Here is a 19370-nt window from a genome sequence, read left to right as displayed (position 1 = left end):
GTTTGTTTGTTTGTTTTAATAAAATGCTTCCAGTGATTTGAACTGGGAAGACCAATACCAATCTCACAGAAGACTGTGGCAAAAAGAATAACTGTCTTATTTGGCAAAATTAGAATTATGTGGATGTTGATGTGGTTTGTCAAATGCAAAGAAATCAAATTCTTGTCCTTAAGGTATATAAGCTTTTTGTAACATTTTTAATTCTCTGAGAATACAAAGCAGTTGTGTTTCCCTCCTTGTTCATTACCTGCAACACACATTCTCTGATAGATGACCTTTTAAAAATATTGATAATGCCACCATGGCCATTGTGACCTGCCAGAGGGACTGTCTAATTTGACAGGAATGAGAGATTTGCCCTGACTGCCACAGTAAATAAATTTTGTGAAAAGAACGTGACTGTATGTTTACTTTGGCTTCAGGCAGACTCTTGTATTTCAGGGGAATGCTACACGAAGCAGAACTCAGAACTTCTGGTGGAGTTTTCATCGTCAAGTCCTTCATGAGACTATTGTGCCCTGAAAAATATGTCTGTACCCCCCAAAAATTCTAGTGAATTACTAAAGAAAAACAAATTTTGGAAAATCCATCTCTAACTTGTGTGCATATTCTGAGCGAGTCTGATACTGGAACTGTTTTTTCCTGGTTGATCAGTGAACTGCTGCCAAGCCATCATTTACAAAGCACTAATGTTTGCAAAAGACGGTCTCCAGGAGAAAACATCACTGTACTCATTGCTGGCAGCAGAGTGAAAGAAAAGTACATGGAGGTAAAACGCAGGACAGGAGGAAATGTAGGTGAAAAAAAATGGGACAGGAAGTCATAAACAGCTATTTTACACCAATATAACTAAAGATGAAAATTAACCAGTCAGGTTTACTTTTGTGCCTTTGTTCTGCTTTTCTTACCATCATGAAAGTAACACGAGCTGGTAAATTGATCTTGTTACAGATGAAATGGGTGGTAAAAAGTCTGTCAAGAGTATCCAGCGACAAAAGTAGATAATTTGTCAAGACAGATAGATAGCACAATTTTCAATAAATACATAGAACAGAAGATAAAATCTCAGAAGCTTCTATGTACAGGGAATCATTTCAAATTAAGTGCACCTTACAAACCCTTTCCTAAAAGGGGACTAATTCATACTGACAGAGTAGAAGTTTCAGATCGTTACAGTAAGAGAGATGAAACATAAAGGAATAGCTCCAGCCTCACTTTTGGACCATCTTTACAAATAACAGCCAAATCACCTCTATGTGCTGCTGCTTCTTGCAGCATCAGCTGTGCACCGCCCAGGGCTGATCTTTCAGACAGATGAGGTTTCTTCAGATAATGTGTGCTAATAAAACCATTCAAAGTTACACTCAGGCACTAGAAAATCTGGTGAAGATTTTATTCCTAGATCAAACAAATTGATATTGCATGGCAATTATTTATGCTTTGTTCTGAACTCTACATGGTGCATAATAATCACATATGCTCTTGCTTAGTATCTTGTCACTTGAGTTAGTCAGCAAAGGGGTGGGTCAGAAATAGTACAGCTAGAGCTGGAAAAACATTTGTCTGTGTCACCTTCACACCATATGTATGATTTTACTATTATTTATTCCACTTTTCTAGTTCTTACTAAAATGCTTTCTGCAGATGTTGGAATTGCTGTCAGAAGAAGAGCACAGCCCAAAAGCCGTATGCTCCTCAGGCTCTCCCACCATCAACAAATGACAGCAGTTACTAAGTACATGCCAAAATGATAATTTTAATCTTAATGAGAGCCCCAGCACATGTGTTTCTCTAGCTTCACTTTTCCACAGATGCAGTGATCAAAAGAGAATCTCAGTTTCTAAGACTATCTTAGGAAATCAACCAGGAAGGCAGATGATGAGATAATCAAAGGAACAAATAACTAGGTCTCTAAAATGCTTGAATTGTTTCCCTTTGATATGCCAGTGAGGACAAAATAAAGGCCATATGAGGTGGTTCAGCAATTTACAGGCCATTTGTAGGACAAGAATAAAATTTTACTTTTGAGCTGTTATTCACTGAAAACAATGTCTATTTTAGGTGGCAAATCTTTTGTTATCACTCTGGATAACCAAACCTGCAAAACTGTTCCTATGTTTTTGTGGGCTGTCCTTGACTGGACGCCAGGTATCCACCAAGTCGCTTTGTCCCTCCCCTTCTCAGATGGGAGGTGAGAAAATAAGATAGAAAATAAAACAACTCACTGGTCAAGATAAAGGCAGTTCAATAAAGCAAAATCAAAGGTCACACACAAAACCAAAAGAAAACACAACATTTCTTCCTCTAATTCCCATCAGCAGGCAATGCCCAGCCACCTCCCAGGAAGCAGGGCCTTGGTGTGTGTAGCAGCTCCTCTGGAAGACAAATGCCATAATGACAAATGCCACCCTGTCCTTTCCCTCCGTTTTTATTGCCAAGCAGACATCACATAGCGTGGAATTATCCCTCTGGTCAGTTGGGATCAGCTGTCCTGGCTGTGTCCCCTCCCAAGCTCTTGCCCAGCCCCAGCCTTTTGGGACTGGTGGAACCTGATTTGGACAGAGGGCCTCGATGCTGTTGGGAGCATTGCCCAGCAGTACCAAAACACTGCTGTGTTCTCAACACCTTTCTAGCTGCCAATGCATAGCCCAGCACTGGAAGGGATGCTATGGGGAAAATTAACTCCATCTTAGCCAGAGCCAGTACGGTTTTTCATTAGCAAATAAAAATGATCTCAAGAAGAAGAAGAAAAATTTTCAAACGGAATCAAATAAGACATATGAAACCCCTCTTACATATCCCTTACTTGCTTTTGAGTACTTAAAGCACTGTACTTACCCACAGTATTTAGGATCTGTGTGTTTTTATAAACAGATGTTCTCTCTGACTCTGTGGATTTTTTTAGAGTTATCTAATTGAGGAATTATCTATGAACTCTTACCTACATTTTTGAGATAACTGTCAGAAAAGAAACTAGAGCACAAGGACCCCATAGTTTCCACTCATTCCTAAACAACACCTACTAAATGTTTACATATATATGGGTTTGAAGGCAAAATAGGAAGGGTCAAGACAGTTTCCTACATCTTCAAAAACTTTGAATTAATAAAAAAAAATCAGCCTTAGAATGGAAGGAACCAGACTTTTAATTTTCCGTCAGTATTAACACCAGCCATTGTAAGAATATTTAAGATAAAGGAAAACACAGTTCTCATTAGAATTCTATTTCATACATTATTAAAGAAATGGAAAATAACTAATATATTCCTGGAAAGCATTTTCAAAAGGATCCAGCAGTGGTCCAACAGACTAGGTGATTTCAGGAGAAGGTTGTTAGGTCAAGCCTATGAAAAGTATCTGATGCCATCCTTTTTTACCTTCTCACAGCATCACAGGCAATGAAATCCTGGCCCTACATAATGCTATGGGAACTTTGCTACTGACTTCAGCAGAGATGAAATGGGTTCTAGCATAGTTCATTTATGTCAAGGGAAATAATGAGACAAATATAAGGAAACTCCAGTTATCCTACATATTGATTCCTTTCTTCAAGAGACACAGAAAATCAGGGTAAAAAGTGTTGGAGACTGAATCAAATTATTTAATAAATCAGAAGTGTCACCTTTTTTCCTATTTATATTTGTTTACTGGTTCTTTTGTTTGTTTGTTTGGGGGGATTTTTTTGTGGAGTTTTTTTTTTTTTTTTCCACATAGATAAAACTGTACAGGAGGAGAAATACTTAAAATACAGATTTAGAGTCTGTTTTACCTCTGGTCTCTCAACAGATTGCAGTCTCTCAGGGATTGCAGGTAGTCTCACATTGTCTAAATGGAATTGTCACAATGTAGAATGTGATGAGAAGAATAATGAAGAACACTTCAGGAATATTCCACTATTATCTGACTGTAAAAAAACTCTTGCCACACTCTGCCAGAAAAGGAGTGATAAAACTGCCAAGTAGTAGAGGAGAAAGCATTGCTGAATAGGAGGATTATGCCCAGAACTCTCTGGAAAATACAATTTTGGGAAAAAGAAATAGAAGGCTGGGGGGAAAAACCCTCCTAACTCACATTTAAAATTCAATGATAGTCCTCAAGGGAAAGATGCTCCTTAAGGGGAAGAAAGAAGCTGATCTGTCCCACTGATGGTTGGTCACTGATTCTCCCTGTTTCCCATGTTCAGGTACGACAGTGCCACCTGCCCAGGAACAGGGATCCAGGAATAGCTGAGAAAGAAGGGATTCTCACAGGTCAAGATGCATGGACAACCCCACTAACAAACACAGCCTGGTGATTTCTAGGAAGCCCAGAAATGTAACCCTGTGGAGGTCATCGGGCAGGAACAGGAGGTGTGAGATGGCACTTTCGCTTTTATCAGAGAGCTTGCTATCCTGCCATAATCTGTCACTGACTGAAGAGGGAATTCTTTCCATAAAGTGGGTTTTCAACCAGCATTCTAAGAGATGGGCAAAAATCAATTTTATAAGGCTGTCAGTAACATCTAAAAACTATGAAATCTTCCAGCAACTGGAAGAAAAAGAAAGCAGTCACACTGCTGCACAGCCAGACCTGCTCACCACTCCCTCCTTTGCTGAAAGATCTGAGTAGTGACCAGGCAAGCCCCTTACTACTCCACATCTGCAACAGAGATGTAATGAGAAGGAGACTGAATGAGGGAAGGTCTGTACATGGCATCTTCTAATGTCTGATAGTATGCAGTAAAATAACTGCCTGTTACTTGATTGATAGGAAATGTGAACACATTTTTTTAAACTACAAGGTAATCACCAGACAGGAGCAGCTCCCAGCATCTTAAGCTCATGTCAGAGCAGGTGGAGCCCAGTACTCTCTTCCCACACAAATTCAGTTGAGTTGGACTAAGTCATTTTTACACACTATCTACAATATGTCCCATTGTGAATTTAAGAAAACTTTCAATGCACAGTTTGCTGCACAGGTCTTTACTGCAACACTGAGGTATCACCTTCCTATTTCTCAAAACCAAGAACAAAATAACGTGTCACGCAGGCTCACTTTCATCCTCTATCTCAGATATAATTGGACCATCCTGGACTTAATAGAAGAACTTGAGAAGAGCTAAAAAATTTCACTCTTATTCTCCCAGCTGGGGACAAAAATCCCCAATAGAAGACTTTTTTTTTTTTTTTTTAAATAAAAACTTCAGAGAGCTAGTATGTCACAATGTTTTTTTTTTTTTTTTGAATCAGTTTAGTACCACTGACTGAACAACAAGTTTGGCGCTCATATGTTTCTTCATATGCTGGATTCTTTGATCAAATGGCATCTATGCTGCATCATCTTAAGGCAGATTAATTTCCCTCAGTCAAAGGACAGATGTAGCAGAGCCAGAAACCTTATGCAGAATCATATGGACATGAAGCTCCTAAAGTGCAGCTCACTGGAGACACTCTGGCAGCTCCCACAAGTAGAAATTGCAAATCAAATTGACTCCGACAGAACTTTTAACTTCAGTTCCAAGAAAAGAAAAGAATCATGTCAAAATGGACATTTTTCCACAGAAAGTATCAGCTTAAAAAGGAAACCCCATATCCACAGCAGAAAAACACAAGTTCTGATTAGTCTTACTGATTACTAATGGCATAAAAAACAAAACTGTAAAATATTATGTCTTACTTTTGCTTTACCAAAGACACATGTATCTGTTTCCTAGCAGATGTGTGTGCTACTGACCTTTCTATACAGTCCTGGTTTCTACCAGGACTATCGAACAAAGTTTATTAATGAGCTTCATTTCCTAGTGATAAAATAAAAATACAAAAACAGGTATTCCTACTTCTCCTCTTTGGGCAAGGACAGCTTCACATGGTTGATTAGAAACTATCAATTAGCCTTTTTGTTTATTGGTCACTAAGAATATTAATGTAGAATTAATTAATTCTTAATGGTTATTAAGAAAAAGAATGTAAATAATTAAAAATCTCTGTAAGACCGTAAAAGTATTAAAGTAACAAACCAATCATAGTGATTTGTTTAGTTGATTGAGGACATGAACTCTGTAAATGCCAAAGGAAAATGACTCCTGGTCTATCAAAAGTCATTATCTCTGGGAACATACCTTGCTGCGCTAAATCCAGCAGAAAAATATGTAATATTTTACTGGACAGACTCACTCGGGCTCTGGGAACAAGTTTAATATTTCCTTATTTTTATATTTTCTTTTTTCTTCCCCTTTCTTTTTCCTTGTACTTCCACATGTCTATCACCTATCCTCTTAACAGGATGATGCCATTTTCTCAGTCATATTATCCTGTGGCTTTCATCTTTCTTAACTTCCGAGTACCAGCACCATATCTGCCTCCTGGCCACGGCCCTAAATGCCTCTTTCAGATCCTGGGAATATCTGAAATGCAACAATAATCGAGGCTCTGCCTTCTTTTGTCCTTTTGCCCAAGCACCAACCTAAGGATTAAGGAATCACCAACAGGTGAATTAAACCCACCTTTAGGCTACCTTAAGTCATCACAGGTCTGATGAAACAGTAGGAACAAGACTTGGGGAATATGTTTTCTAGATAAATACACATAAACTGATAAAAGGGTATTTTGGTATGTTTAGTAGGTAGCACAGTTTTAAAAAAAATCAGGAGAGGAAATCCTACTTTCCCCTCCCTCTTTCCAATGACAGAAGGACAAGCACATGATTTTTCTCATCTCTGTGCATCTTTTGGACCAAACGAGATTTTTCAGGGAAATGAAAGAGTGTTCTTGCTCCCCCCATGCACGACAGAGAGAAGCCTCAAGTAAAGTCAGCAGAGGGCTCTCCTTTGCTTCACAGATGACAGATGCAAGATGGTCACACAAACACTTTTAAAAAAACCTGTTACTGTAGTAACAGTTTATTTTCTATATGTGTATATATGTGTGTATGTATTTGTAGGAAGGAAAAAGAGATATACTCAGAATTATGAAGTAAAGCCAATGATTTTGGATGCTGACTTTATTTTGCTTTAACATAAGCTTAAAAAAAAGTTTTGATCTTAAAATATGTTAGATGTCCTACAGATTTTATTTATTTTTAATTGTTTTTTTCCCCTATTTTAGACATTCTTAAAGCTGCAAGAAATAACTTAGCGGTGAAATACTAGACTTTCCCTTTTGAAAAATCTTTGCATGAAAATTATATTTGGACTTCTAAAGTTTGTTGCCCTGATTTTCAAAGACACTAAACACATGTTTATTCACCTTGGAGACAGAGGGCAAAGTCAGAATCGGCTGTGGGTAATAAGCATTTATGAAGAGCAGACCACTTATTTATAGGCCTAGAAATGGACAGCAATTTAAATTAAATGCAGGTACCAACAAATGCTGGCCCTGGATCACAAACATGAAAAAGACTCTAGGGATGCCATTAACTGAATTGACCTCTTGTGTGCATAATTGGCACTAAGGCCAAAAAGGCCAACAACTGTACCTTTGGAAATTGAATTTAGTAAGGACAAGAGATGATGGCTTTGTTATGAACCTCTGATTATTATGAAAACACTGATTGCATGGCCTGTTTCCTTAGAAACCAACCAAAAGGTGACACATTCTGTTGACTTTCTATTATACATTCATAACATCATCTTTCAATTCTATGTCATAAAGAATTTATGTAGGACATTAATCATGCAAGACCATTAAATTGTTATCTCATTTCAGTGCTAATTGTTTACTGCTATAAATGGCTCATGTTTTGTTCCAACAGTTGGACTGTGACTAAAATGTATCCTCAGAGCAGTGCTGGCAAAGAAGATTAACTTCTTCAGAGACAAGGAGTTATGAAGGAAGGGGGGTGTTTTATTACTGTGTATGAGGATAATATGGCTTGTAAAAAATGGGTAATTCAATCACCAACTGGACCAAACGAAACAGTGGCAATAAAAACCCAACCTGCTCACAGGTATGTTCATCTGGTCAAGAGTTCTAGGCAAAAATTTTTGCAGAATCCTCATGTTAATAATGTACCTGGCCCCTTTCCCAAAATATAATGAAGAGGGTATAATTTTTTTCCCCATTTTATAATTGCTTAAAACAATGTCAGCTGAATGTAATAAAAATTAGTCATGAAATGTACACGAAATTATGAGGATAACACCGACTGAAAACAAAAATTCAAGCATTTATAGAAAGGAATATTCATAAAAAAACAGCAGACCTGCCCCCCAGCATAACTCAGCTAATCAGAGTTATGCTGGGCAATGCAATGATTTGTCACCTGCTTTTAGATTTCCCTATTGACTCCCGTGTGGAATAAGAATGGGATCAATTTAAAGCAGTCCTTTAATCCCATGGGTGCCATCACTAATGCCCCTGTCTGTTACTGCTTTCTAAATGGAACCCAGTGATATATTTTTCTGTAGCGAAGTGTCTACTTTATGAGCATAATAAATAGCAATGGCCCTTTAATGACAACTTTAGCTTTGGCCATTATAGTACATTTTAAGTGCTTAAAAACACTAATGGGAGCTATACAGTGTTAATTATACTTAAGATATGAGTGCTGTACACAAGAACTACTGCAACATTAAGTAAAACACTTCTGCTAATCCTAATTATAGCCTGTATGGAGGAGATAAGAGAAATCAAGTGCTCCTTTACAGCAAGTTCTTAAAATAGCAGAGGCAGGAAGGACAAATTGGCTGGAAAAACACTGGAAGCACCTTCTAGCATAGGACTTGATCCTTATTTACACCATCTATATAAGCAGGGGATTGCGTGAGCTCTGCAGTGCTGAACTGGCCCTGTCATCAGCCCTGCACAGGGCTAATCTGGGCCCTGTCAAAGCCAGCTGGGCTCTGTATAAACATGAATCAACACACAGACATTAATCTGAAAGAGCAGGCTGGAGACTTCAAGAAAATATAGGGATGAAGGTCAGGCTGAACAGGCAACTCCAGAATCACCTTGACTAACTCTGTGCATTTAACTCTGGTGTTTGAGTTGAGAGGGAAGTTGCTGGGCTATTTTTATATGCACTAGATTTCTAGGGGTGATGTAGATTTTCCTGTAGCAGGTATTTGTGTCTATTAATCTTCACAGAAGAAATCTAAGATTACTATGCTCCACTTCAGGCAACTCAATAAAATACCTAAAACTAGGGAAGGGATTAATTTGGCCTAACAGCTTGCAACAAATAGTGGTCACATCTTCAGCTGAGTGATTAAGCATGGAGAACTTCCCAATGGTTCATAAAAGTCAGGAGCTACATATTTTGACTTTTCAAAGCATTTCAGTGGTGGGGGGAGTAAAAATAAGAAAACCTCCTCAAAATGCAAGTAAAACTCAGATAAAGTTCACCAGTAGTTCAGATTTGAGCTCTAATCCTAATGTTCAAATGAAAATGTCTGTATGACAGCACTGGCTTGACAAAAGTCAGGATCAACTGTATGAAGACCCCTGTGTTTAGATACCTGCCCCATCCCTCTCTGCTGACCTTGTCTCTGGCAGTTTACATCACAGCAGTCAAGAGCTTTGCTTCAGCCTCATACACCATCAGTCCCCGAGGTCTGTATGCACCAGGAACGATGGATTCACCTCTAACTACACAGGGGAGATAGGAGAAAGCAAAACTCACAGGTACATAATCTTAGCTTGCCTGTGGGAATCATAGAGGAATTACAGGGCAGCTGTGTGGCACTGCTACAGTCAGTAACACTCCAGCAAGTGTTTGAGTAAGGTGTTTGTCCCTGGCCTAGAATTTATGACAACAGGTCACAGTCCAGTTCATTTCCTGTAGTAAGTAATCACAGCAACTGCCAAATGATAGACAAGGCCATCCTAACTATAATTTCATACTCTGCTAACAATTCTAGATGCGTTCAAAGCAATTTACATTCTCTGCAAGACATAAATATAATTATTGGTGGAACTATATAGGAAAAAAAAAATCTTCACTGAGCTAGTGGCCATCTAGGGATATATAAACAAATGATAAAGCCAAACAGACTTATAAAGCAATCCTCTTTCAAAAGGTCATGAACATCTAACAGAAATAATTGAAATGCACAGAAAAGGAACATGTTCAATGAGAGCACAGCTTAGAGTGGTTTTTTTTTTTCTTCCACACAAGACAATGCAATGGCTCACTGTTTTGACACAATTTCAGCCACTTGAGGACTGAGTTGACATCAGAAAGAACACAATCCAGAAACTTCCTATTCTTAAAATATTCTGATCCTTCCGATGCTTTCTTAATTTGCAGATTAACCATGAGAGAAAGTGGCAAGAGACCAGCATGCTGCTGAAGTACTGACTGGAACACTAGCAATCCAGAAACTTTCCCCCCTCTTATCATTCAAATATATCTTTTGCAAGCTCCATTTCTCTTGAGACTTTTGGTAACAGCTCTAGCTTGTTTCCTATGACCATAGTCAGTATTTAAAGTGTTTTTTTTTAAGGATAAGAGTCCCTGTTAGTCTCCTTGTTTTAAAAAAGGTCCCTGGGGTTATCACAGCTCAGTCATCAGGTTGAACTGGGACTTTGGTTTCAAAATGAAAAGAGAGAAAAACATAATCTTCTGAAAGCAACCACAGTGGCTGAAGTTAGGTCAGTCAGGTTTACATGGCTACAGCTAAATATTTTGTCTACAGGTTTGTCAGCACTTGCTTGAAGGTAAACTACTGAAGAAGTCTTAAATTTAACCATTGCTTAAAGTAAAATCAGCGCAATAAAACTGAGATAAGTATTCATCAGAGAAAACGAAAAAGAAAAGAAAAGCAACGAAAATATGTCTGCAACTGATTGTATCTAATTACTGTGGAAAGAGACTGTGGTTTCCTGTTTTGTAGTTTTCTATTTCTCCTGCTGTTCCCACTCTGCCACTTCAGACAGAGCTACGTGAATGTCTCCCACATGATGTTTTTGAAGGAAAATCCAGGCAGAGCCTGAGAGAACGATGGTCACACACTGAGGTAACACCTGACAGGTTCAAGGCTGCCAGGGCACAAATGCAGCCCCACAGCCAAAGAGTCCCGATCTAACAGTGAAACAACGTGCAATGGGGCAAGAACCAAACGAGCAGCAGCTCTGAGGAGGACAAAGAGACAATAAAGACGGATAAACATTTTTGTTCTCAGTCTTGGAGGTATCAATCACGATACTGACCTCTTGGATAAAGCACTGAAAGTCCTACAGAAGATGCGTTGCAGACATTAATTAAAATTTGGAGTGCATTTTGCATAAGTCTTTTGAAGACAGAGAGTGCTACAACATGTTATTATTCTACATAATAATAAAAAAGGCTCCAGCATCCTGCAAAGATTGTATTGCATCAGCATTAACACTGAAAAACAATGTATTTGTTTAGCATCTCACAGATTTATTCACACTGAGTATTCAAAAGAAGCGTATTTTGAAGAATCCTTATCAACTCAAACACGAGTCTTTTCTAAACTGCAAAATGGTAAAAGCTGTCCGTCCTTTACCATCTTCATAGATCTATTTTTCAAATATACTTTCTTCCTGTTCAGATAGCAACAAGATTTTCTTTTAGCGGTTGAGCTACAGCACAGAAAAAAGTTGCAAATATTTTGACCAATGCAATTTGATATTTCACACTGCCTTGATAAACTGTCAGGAATCATCCTCATAATTTGTAATCCATCTAGAACTATTTTTGTAAAACTCTTTCGACACATAGTTTGCTGCTGGTCGAGTATTTTCTTTGGTATATTTCTACAAGACTGTCAATATTTATTTCGCCACGGTTAGATAACTCTTCTTATAAATATGGAGAATACATGTCCATTCCCTAAAACGACATTGACAATCCATATCATTTAAATAGAATTAGCATCGCCAATTTTCAGTGGAGAGTACATTCCGTAAGTTTGCTGCAAAATGCACAGGTTTCAGAATAATTAGCATATGAAGCTACTCTTGCCATTTCATTCCTCTATTTTTATTAGAACTCATTACTGTGCCATCATATTTCAGAAGTAGTGATGCAGAATTTGGATTTGACAGTGATTCAGGAATGAGCCAGCCAGAAAATTATCTGTAGGGACTCACAGACCTTTCTATAATATCTACCCACCTGGGCACCGCTCCAAGTAACTGTATTTTCATGTCACTCAGGGGTGCTGCCCGCCAGTCGCAGTGCCAGCTGATCTGTATTGCAAATGATACAAATTGTTCCATTCATAAGAGACAGAATTCATCCCAACAGAGTCAGAGGAGCCAAGGGAGCAGGGGGAGTCCCAGCCTCCACCCGCAGCCCTGGCCCAGCTAAACAGGGCTGTGGTGGAAGATGGAGACTGGGCTTGCTGGACCCTGTCCCCAGGACCCTGGTGTTGAGGGGTGCAAACAGTGCTGGAAAATCAAGGTAACAGACCAAACAGTGGAGATTCATCAGAAGCTCTGGATATAAGAAAGAAATTCTTTATGATGAGGGTGGTGAGACAGTGGGACAGGTTGCCCAGAGAAGCTGTGGATGTCCCATCTTTGGAAGGGCTTAAGGCCAGGTTGGATGGGGCTCTGGGCAACGTGGGCCAGTAAAAGGTGTCCCTGCCCATGGCAGTGGGGTTGAAACTAGGTGATTTTTCAAGTCACTTCCAACCCAAACTATTCTGTGATTCTGTGGTGTTAAGTTACACCTGCAGAAATGCAGGATCAGCAGTTATCTGGCACGCTGTGGGTGTGTACAGGTATGGAATCTGCTTCTGGGAGTAATCCGCTGGTATCCATGGACTTTCTTACTTCATTCTCTGTCTAGAGTTGTAATTCATCATCTTTCAGTTGTGTCTAACCATTCACAGTGCTGACTAGTAAACTGAACAATTGAACATTCATCTTTGCATCCAACTTGCATACATAAACACACACACACACACGTGTGTGTGTGTGTGTATATATATATATATATATATATATATATATGTATTCTGGAGGATTATTTCTGCCTTTCAGATTGTGAATTGGCACAAGTAAAGGAGTGCTGAACTGCCTAGACTGGAAGTGCATCCAGAGAGAGACAGGATTCTGGCTTTACACCTAGAGAAAATGTCTATGCAATCAGTACCATCACAGCAGGATGCCAAGAAAGTAGAGAGACAGAAACTAGCAGTGGCTTATGGGAAGAAGAGAGAAACCTTCTTGAAGCACTAGAATTGCTGGAGAGGGTAGACTTGAGGATTCTGAAAAAGGAGATGTCTACTACTTGCTTAGACTAAGATAACAGAAACAGGGCTCATTGGTGCAAGTTTCTTGCAAATAAAGAGGGGTTCCAAATGTTAACTTCTGTTTTCCACTTGCTTTTTTTGATAGCATGGCTGAGAAATAGTAACATGTAGGAGCTTATTCGACCACAACTCATTGAAACAGGTAGGAATATAACAATTATCTACACCACTGCATACTTTTTGATGTCACTATTCAAGGAGAAAAAAAAATAAAACTCCTTTTTCTTTTCTTCCTACGTCACACATTTATCATTCATCACACCACAGCTCTGGAGGGTTGGTAACACTTAGTCCCATGCACAGCAGCACAAGAAGTAAAGTCCTATTGCTAACATCTTTTAAGCGTACCCTTCCTGGAGAAGCCACTTCCTTTGGAATATAAAAGATGTGGTCTCAAGTTGTACATAAGCAGTTCAATTACTCTGGCCGATTTCAGGCAGAGCATCTCCCTTTTCTGTGACAATTCCTCTGCCAAAATGCAGGTGGATTTACAGCTGCAAATAGAATTGCTGAGGGAGGTACCTATAGTGCAGGTCAAGAGAGGACCTCACTTCTCAGCACTATCAATCTCACAAGGAATGTATTTACTTTACAATTTCACAAAAATAAAAATAACGGACTGGGATCTCTTTTCTCCAGTAAAACTTTAGTGACAAAGGTATAATAAGCCTATGAGGTATTAAGTGTTCTCAGTGTCACGATCTGCCCGAGCCAATTGCAGTTTCTGGCACTGACTACTACACGAGAGTTTCACAGTATCTTAAGGGCTTTCTTTCTGCACAGCAAACCTTAGGCTAAAGTCTTCCCCAAAACAGGCAGAGCATCCCATATACCCCTCATCTTCTCCTGACCAGTGACACTCTTGTGCCCAGTGTATGTTATTTGAAATATCGTAGAAGTCAGTTTTAAGGGTTAGAAAATGATATTTGAACGAGAATTTTAGAAGGAACTATAATGTGGCAGGCGAAGAGCCAATGGACTGACCACTTCTTTCTCTCTCTCTCCATTTCAGACCCAGATTTTATCTTGAATTGTGCCCTTTTTCCTGCCAAGGACACATGTAATTCTGGAGGAAGGTAATTCTTGAAAATGTTACTATGAATTTCTGTTAATATACATTATGTGAAAGTTGGTGACATAATTATTTTTTCAACAAACATGAAAAAAGAAAAAGCTATCTCCCAAATTATAATTTCTCTACTGACAAAACCAATAGCAAATAAAAATTAAATGTATTAATTTATTAACAATAAACAATCCTCCTCTGAAGGAGTCATCTTAAAGCACATTAAAAAAAATCTGCTTTGTATCCTTGAATATTCTTAATCACTATAGACTTTATCTATTGGTCATTAGAGAAACGTGGGAGAGAGTCTCTTGTTCTGGAACCTGATGCCAACACAAAAGTGTGAAGTCCATATTTTCTTCTTTTTGTACCACTCCAGTCAGTACGTTTCCCAACAAGATTGGTCTTTTTTGTTTATAAGTAGCTGGGACAAAAGTTCTGGCATTTTTGAGTATTAAAGGCACTAATCTCTTACTTTTGTCGCCTAACCTTGAACATCTTTCAGTATTGAAATACTGCTTTTTCTACACCAAATTTGTCTCCCCAAAGTATGGCAGATGAAGACAGAATTCTGGACCCAAGACACAAAATTTCATAGCTATATTTCATCACTATAATATGAATATTTGAGTAACAGTTTTTCAAATCATACGTTTTTACTAAACCTTTAACAAGGTTTATTACTACACCTTTAAAATATACCACATTCAAATTTTTGAAACTATTATGTATAGAACTGGGACCACAAACTACATTCACATAAACACAGAAAAACAAACAAACAAACAAAAAAAAACCAATGAGGAATATTCTCATCTATGTGAAACCAATCAAAAATGTCCACCTTTCCAATGTTGTACGGGGTGGGGGGAAAGGAGTATTGATTTATCACTAAAACTTTCATAACCATAAATCAGCACCACAGAATGGCTGATACTGGATGGCACCTCTGGAGATCATCTCATCCCACCCCCCCACCCTGCTCAAGCAGGGCCACCTACAGCCCAGGACCTTGTCCAGGTGGCTTTTCCATGTCTTCAGGGATGGAGACACACCAGACTGTCTAAGCAACCTGTGATAGTTCTTGGACATTCTCCCAGTGAAGAAGGGTTTTCTCATTCTCAGAGGCAACCTCCTGTGCTCCAGTTTGTGCCCTTGGCTCTGGTTCTGTCACTGAAAAGAGCCTGGCTCCGTCCCCTTTACACACTCCCTCCAGGTATTTATACACATCAGTCATCTCTGCCCCAGGCTGAACGGTCCCAGCTGTCTCAGCCTTTCCTCAGAGGATATTCCAGCCCCTGAATCTTCCTGTCTACCTTTCACTGGGCTTTTCACCAGCATGTCCATGTCTCCCCCACATAGGGGAGCCCAGAACTGGACACAGCACTCCAGGTGTGGCCTTGGTAGGGCTGGAGAGAGGGGAAGGGTCACATCCTTTGATAAAAACAAACCAATTCTTTGCAAACTAGTTGGACCTGCTCCTTCTCACTCAAAAAGATAATTTCAAGGCCTGATAATTAATTGTTATTTCCATTCACAACAATGGAAACTGCTAGCGTGGGGTTTTTTTCTCCTTTTACAGTTTTACAAGTGGAATGTAGACAACTTTGTGTCTGAGAGACATCAGAAACATATACTTGCCAAAGCTCTCATCTTGTATAATGTATTTATCTGTGTTCCAGCTAAACTGACTGAAATTTTCTCTGTTGGCAGTAGTTTCCATCTCATTTTCCCCATCATGTGAGGATACACCACTTGGGTCCAAAGAGCAACAGCAAAAGATTTGTTCAATTACTCTTCCAGCACTCTTAAACATCTGATATCTGTATCTAATAACAAAGATCTTAGATGATAAGCTCGTCCTGTTATCTTGTTTATTCATTCATAGCTATATATAGCTAATGAATTTCCTTCTTTGTCTAGTCCCATCATGTGTCCCTCAAGGGAACTGATTGTTTTCTCCACAGTAGGTAGTTATTTACTGCTTGCTATGTTTGTTGTGTTTTTCATTTTTTCCTCATTTCTTTCCTGTTTCATTACATTCTGTGATGTTGTGTCTCATTGGAAATCCTGACAATACTCAGTGCTGAAAGTGATGGAGCCATTGAGAGCCCCAAGGCTAAAGTTTGTAAATTAATGTACCACAAGAACAAACTGCTCTGAATATCGGTTATGGGGAACACTTGAAAGAGAAGATATTGGTCCTAATTAAATGTTCATAAATATCATTAAATACCAACAGCCTTTTCAGGAAAGTGAAAACAAGTTTTTTTTTTTTAATGAAATGCATCTCTATATTTTCTTTTTTATATTTTAACATTCTTTTTTCCTCCTTTTTTTTTCTGTTTTAATATGTCTGAATATATATTGCCATGAAATACACTGCTTTAAGGTATTTTTTTCCTAAGGCTATGTTGCAATAGCCACACCGGTAAATTAAACAGATTCAAGGCATTTCTGTGATAGGAAGGATATTCAACATGACAAGGTTTTTCCTTATTATATAGTTTTAACGGGTTCCCTGCTCACCAAAGCAGAGAAAGGTAAAATGAGGAGGCTGTATGGCCACTGTTCAGTGTGTGGGAGCTCTGAAGGCTTTAGGAGGATACAGCTGCCCCAGAAGTCTGTGTTTTGGGACATCCCTTCCAAATATCCAGAGGTAGATATCACCCACATATCATTCAAAGCATTGCTGATGTGCCTAAGGTCCTGAATGCTCTCTCACGTTAAAAATTTAATGGGATTTTTGCTCCTAACTGATTAGGAAACATTTGAAAAGGGAATGGAAATCCTGCAGAAGCCCTGAATTTCATACAGTAGATACTTTCTTCCCTTTATTGTTGATTGCATGCATGTGCTGGAGGAAAACCAGGTTTTTTGCTTCCTATTCCAGGTAACCTCTGGGCAGTTTGGCTATTGGACAGTTCAGTAAACTATTTAATTAAGTTAGATTTCTAGATATAACCATTATTTATGTGTATCAGACACAACTACAAAAGTAAATGCATGCTACAGGCTCCCTGGGGAAGTGCAGGTTCCCCAAGGAGATGATCATGGCCCCAAGCCTGCCCGAGTCCAAGGAGCATTTGGACAATACTCCCAGGCACATGGTGGGATTCTTGGGTCTGTCCTGTGCAGGGACAGGAGCTGGACTTTGATGATCATAGTGGATCCAGTCCAACTCAGGATATTATATATTCCCATAGTAAAACTCCCTTTAATCTACGCAGGGAAAGATTTTTGCCAAAGATATTTGTTTTCAAAATAACCGCTGTAAAACTTATCTCTACGGGCACAGAACCAAAACAGAAACACACACCCTAACAGCCAGACCATGCAAAATCCACCACCATCATTGCAGACCAACATTACCATTGCATTCCAGCAGTTCTGTTTGCTCTGTGAACTCTGATAAAAAACACAACAGTTAGGGTGGAAAAGAGGTGGATGGATGATGAATCCACGGACAGACAGCTAGTGGATAATAGATAGTGCTGATCCGTAATGGAGCTTAGACAGCATTTTAATAATTCTGCAGTGTGCAGAACCTGGCCATGTTTGAGGAAAGAGAAGAAAACAGTCAGCTGGCATATTGTCATAAGTCTGTTGAGGTGGAACTGAATGGAATGGTACAACCGTCACGCGCTGTGACAGGTTACAGACAGTAGATAAAATGAAATTTTAAATAAAGGAGAAACCTTGTTCTATTGTATCCCTGCAATTAAAGCCATTAGGCAAAGGAAAGACCATTTTGATTTCCACCTTTATGGTTCTGGAATGTATCTCTTCATTGTGCTGATAAAATGTAATGCGTTATATATTTCACCATGACAAAATATAATTGATGTCATGAACAGTTTTAAATTATTGCTTGTAAAATGTGTGCTTTTAGCAAAAGTATATTTATTATTGTAAAATTTCTGAAACTTGTTCTAAATTACCACGAAATGCACCGGAGTGGAAGGAAAAGATTTGTCAATGACAGGACCAGTTATTTGAAAGATTTGAACTTTTGAGTCAATCCAATTTCACAATACTTTCAGCTCCCATCCTTTTTTTTTTTTTTTTAAAGAGAAGAGGGAATAAAAGGAATAAGGGAAGAGAAATGCCCACCATACGTCTCTGAAACTAGATACAAGGAACAATAAGCAGAACATTTTATGTAATAGCAGTAAAAATTTAGAGGCATGCAATTTTATGAAAACAACATAAGCAAAAAAGAAGTAGAAAAGATTTTCATCACCAATATCAACTTAAAACAAAAAATCAAGCCCCTACAAAGCTCATTAGACAATGCTGTCTTCTGCATTCATGATGTGCCTAGCAATGATGTATTATCACTCAAGCTTAAGCACTGGATCATTAACTGTGCAGAAATGTTACATGCATTTGAGTATACAAGATTAAATGCTATACATTCTTGCAACATTCCATATTCTATCATATCATTTTAGCCACTCTTTTATATCTCTGTCACTTTCAATGAACTGTAAATTTGATAGCATGTTTACAGATATTTTTCTTCCCCTGACTAAACTATTGAAAGCCTGTATGATGATTATATCATTTCCTTGGTCCCTTAGGATTAGAATGTGCAACGTGCGATGCTCTAAAATGCATTTGTATGGAATGCCTACTCAACATTCTGCACAGTTCTTTGATCTCCCTAAGAAAGGCATCCCCAAACCTCTCAGACTCGTTACTCTTGACTACAACAAATAAGACAGAAATTCATCATAGATTATTTCCACATGGAACTGTATTTCAGAGCAGGCTGGACTGCAAAAGTACATGAGGGGAAAGAGATAACAACAAAACTCTTCCCAAAAGCTCCTAAATGATCTAAGAAGTGAAGTGGGCATTTAGAGATGAATACCTGGATATTATATCCAGAGTAGTCATCAGAGTAGATCCCATGATCTAATGACCTAATAGCTATAATAATATATAGGAGTACTACAGAATACTGTTTTCCAGCTGAACAGAAGAACAGAATCACAGACTATGCCATGATCTACACAATCAAATGAAAAATATCTACAAAAAGTGAAGGATGCTTTGCCACCAGTTCTAATGTTTTGCTGTCTCATGAGCAACTAAGAA

The 19370-nt window shown here is 38.6% G+C and overlaps 1 long non-coding RNA gene across 1 annotated transcript; it reads right to left on the bottom strand.

Annotated features, from left to right (window-relative positions):
- Nucleotides 1-2226: 2226 nt before the first annotated feature.
- Nucleotides 2227-12730, bottom strand: LOC114068584. The gene is made up of 3 exons (XR_003573623.1): nt 12720-12730; nt 9856-9858; nt 2227-2298 (listed from the first exon to the last, which is right to left on the bottom strand). It is a non-coding gene; the product is annotated as an uncharacterized LOC114068584 (long non-coding RNA).
- Nucleotides 12731-19370: the final 6640 nt, after the last annotated feature.

Source organism: Empidonax traillii, unplaced genomic scaffold, assembly GCF_003031625.1.
Source record: "Empidonax traillii isolate 1590-97213 ecotype Southwest subspecies unplaced genomic scaffold, ASM303162v1 scaffold1096:size186046, whole genome shotgun sequence".
Taxonomy (NCBI): Eukaryota; Metazoa; Chordata; class Aves; order Passeriformes; family Tyrannidae; genus Empidonax; species Empidonax traillii.
This window is presented reverse-complemented; position numbering and strand designations above follow the sequence as displayed.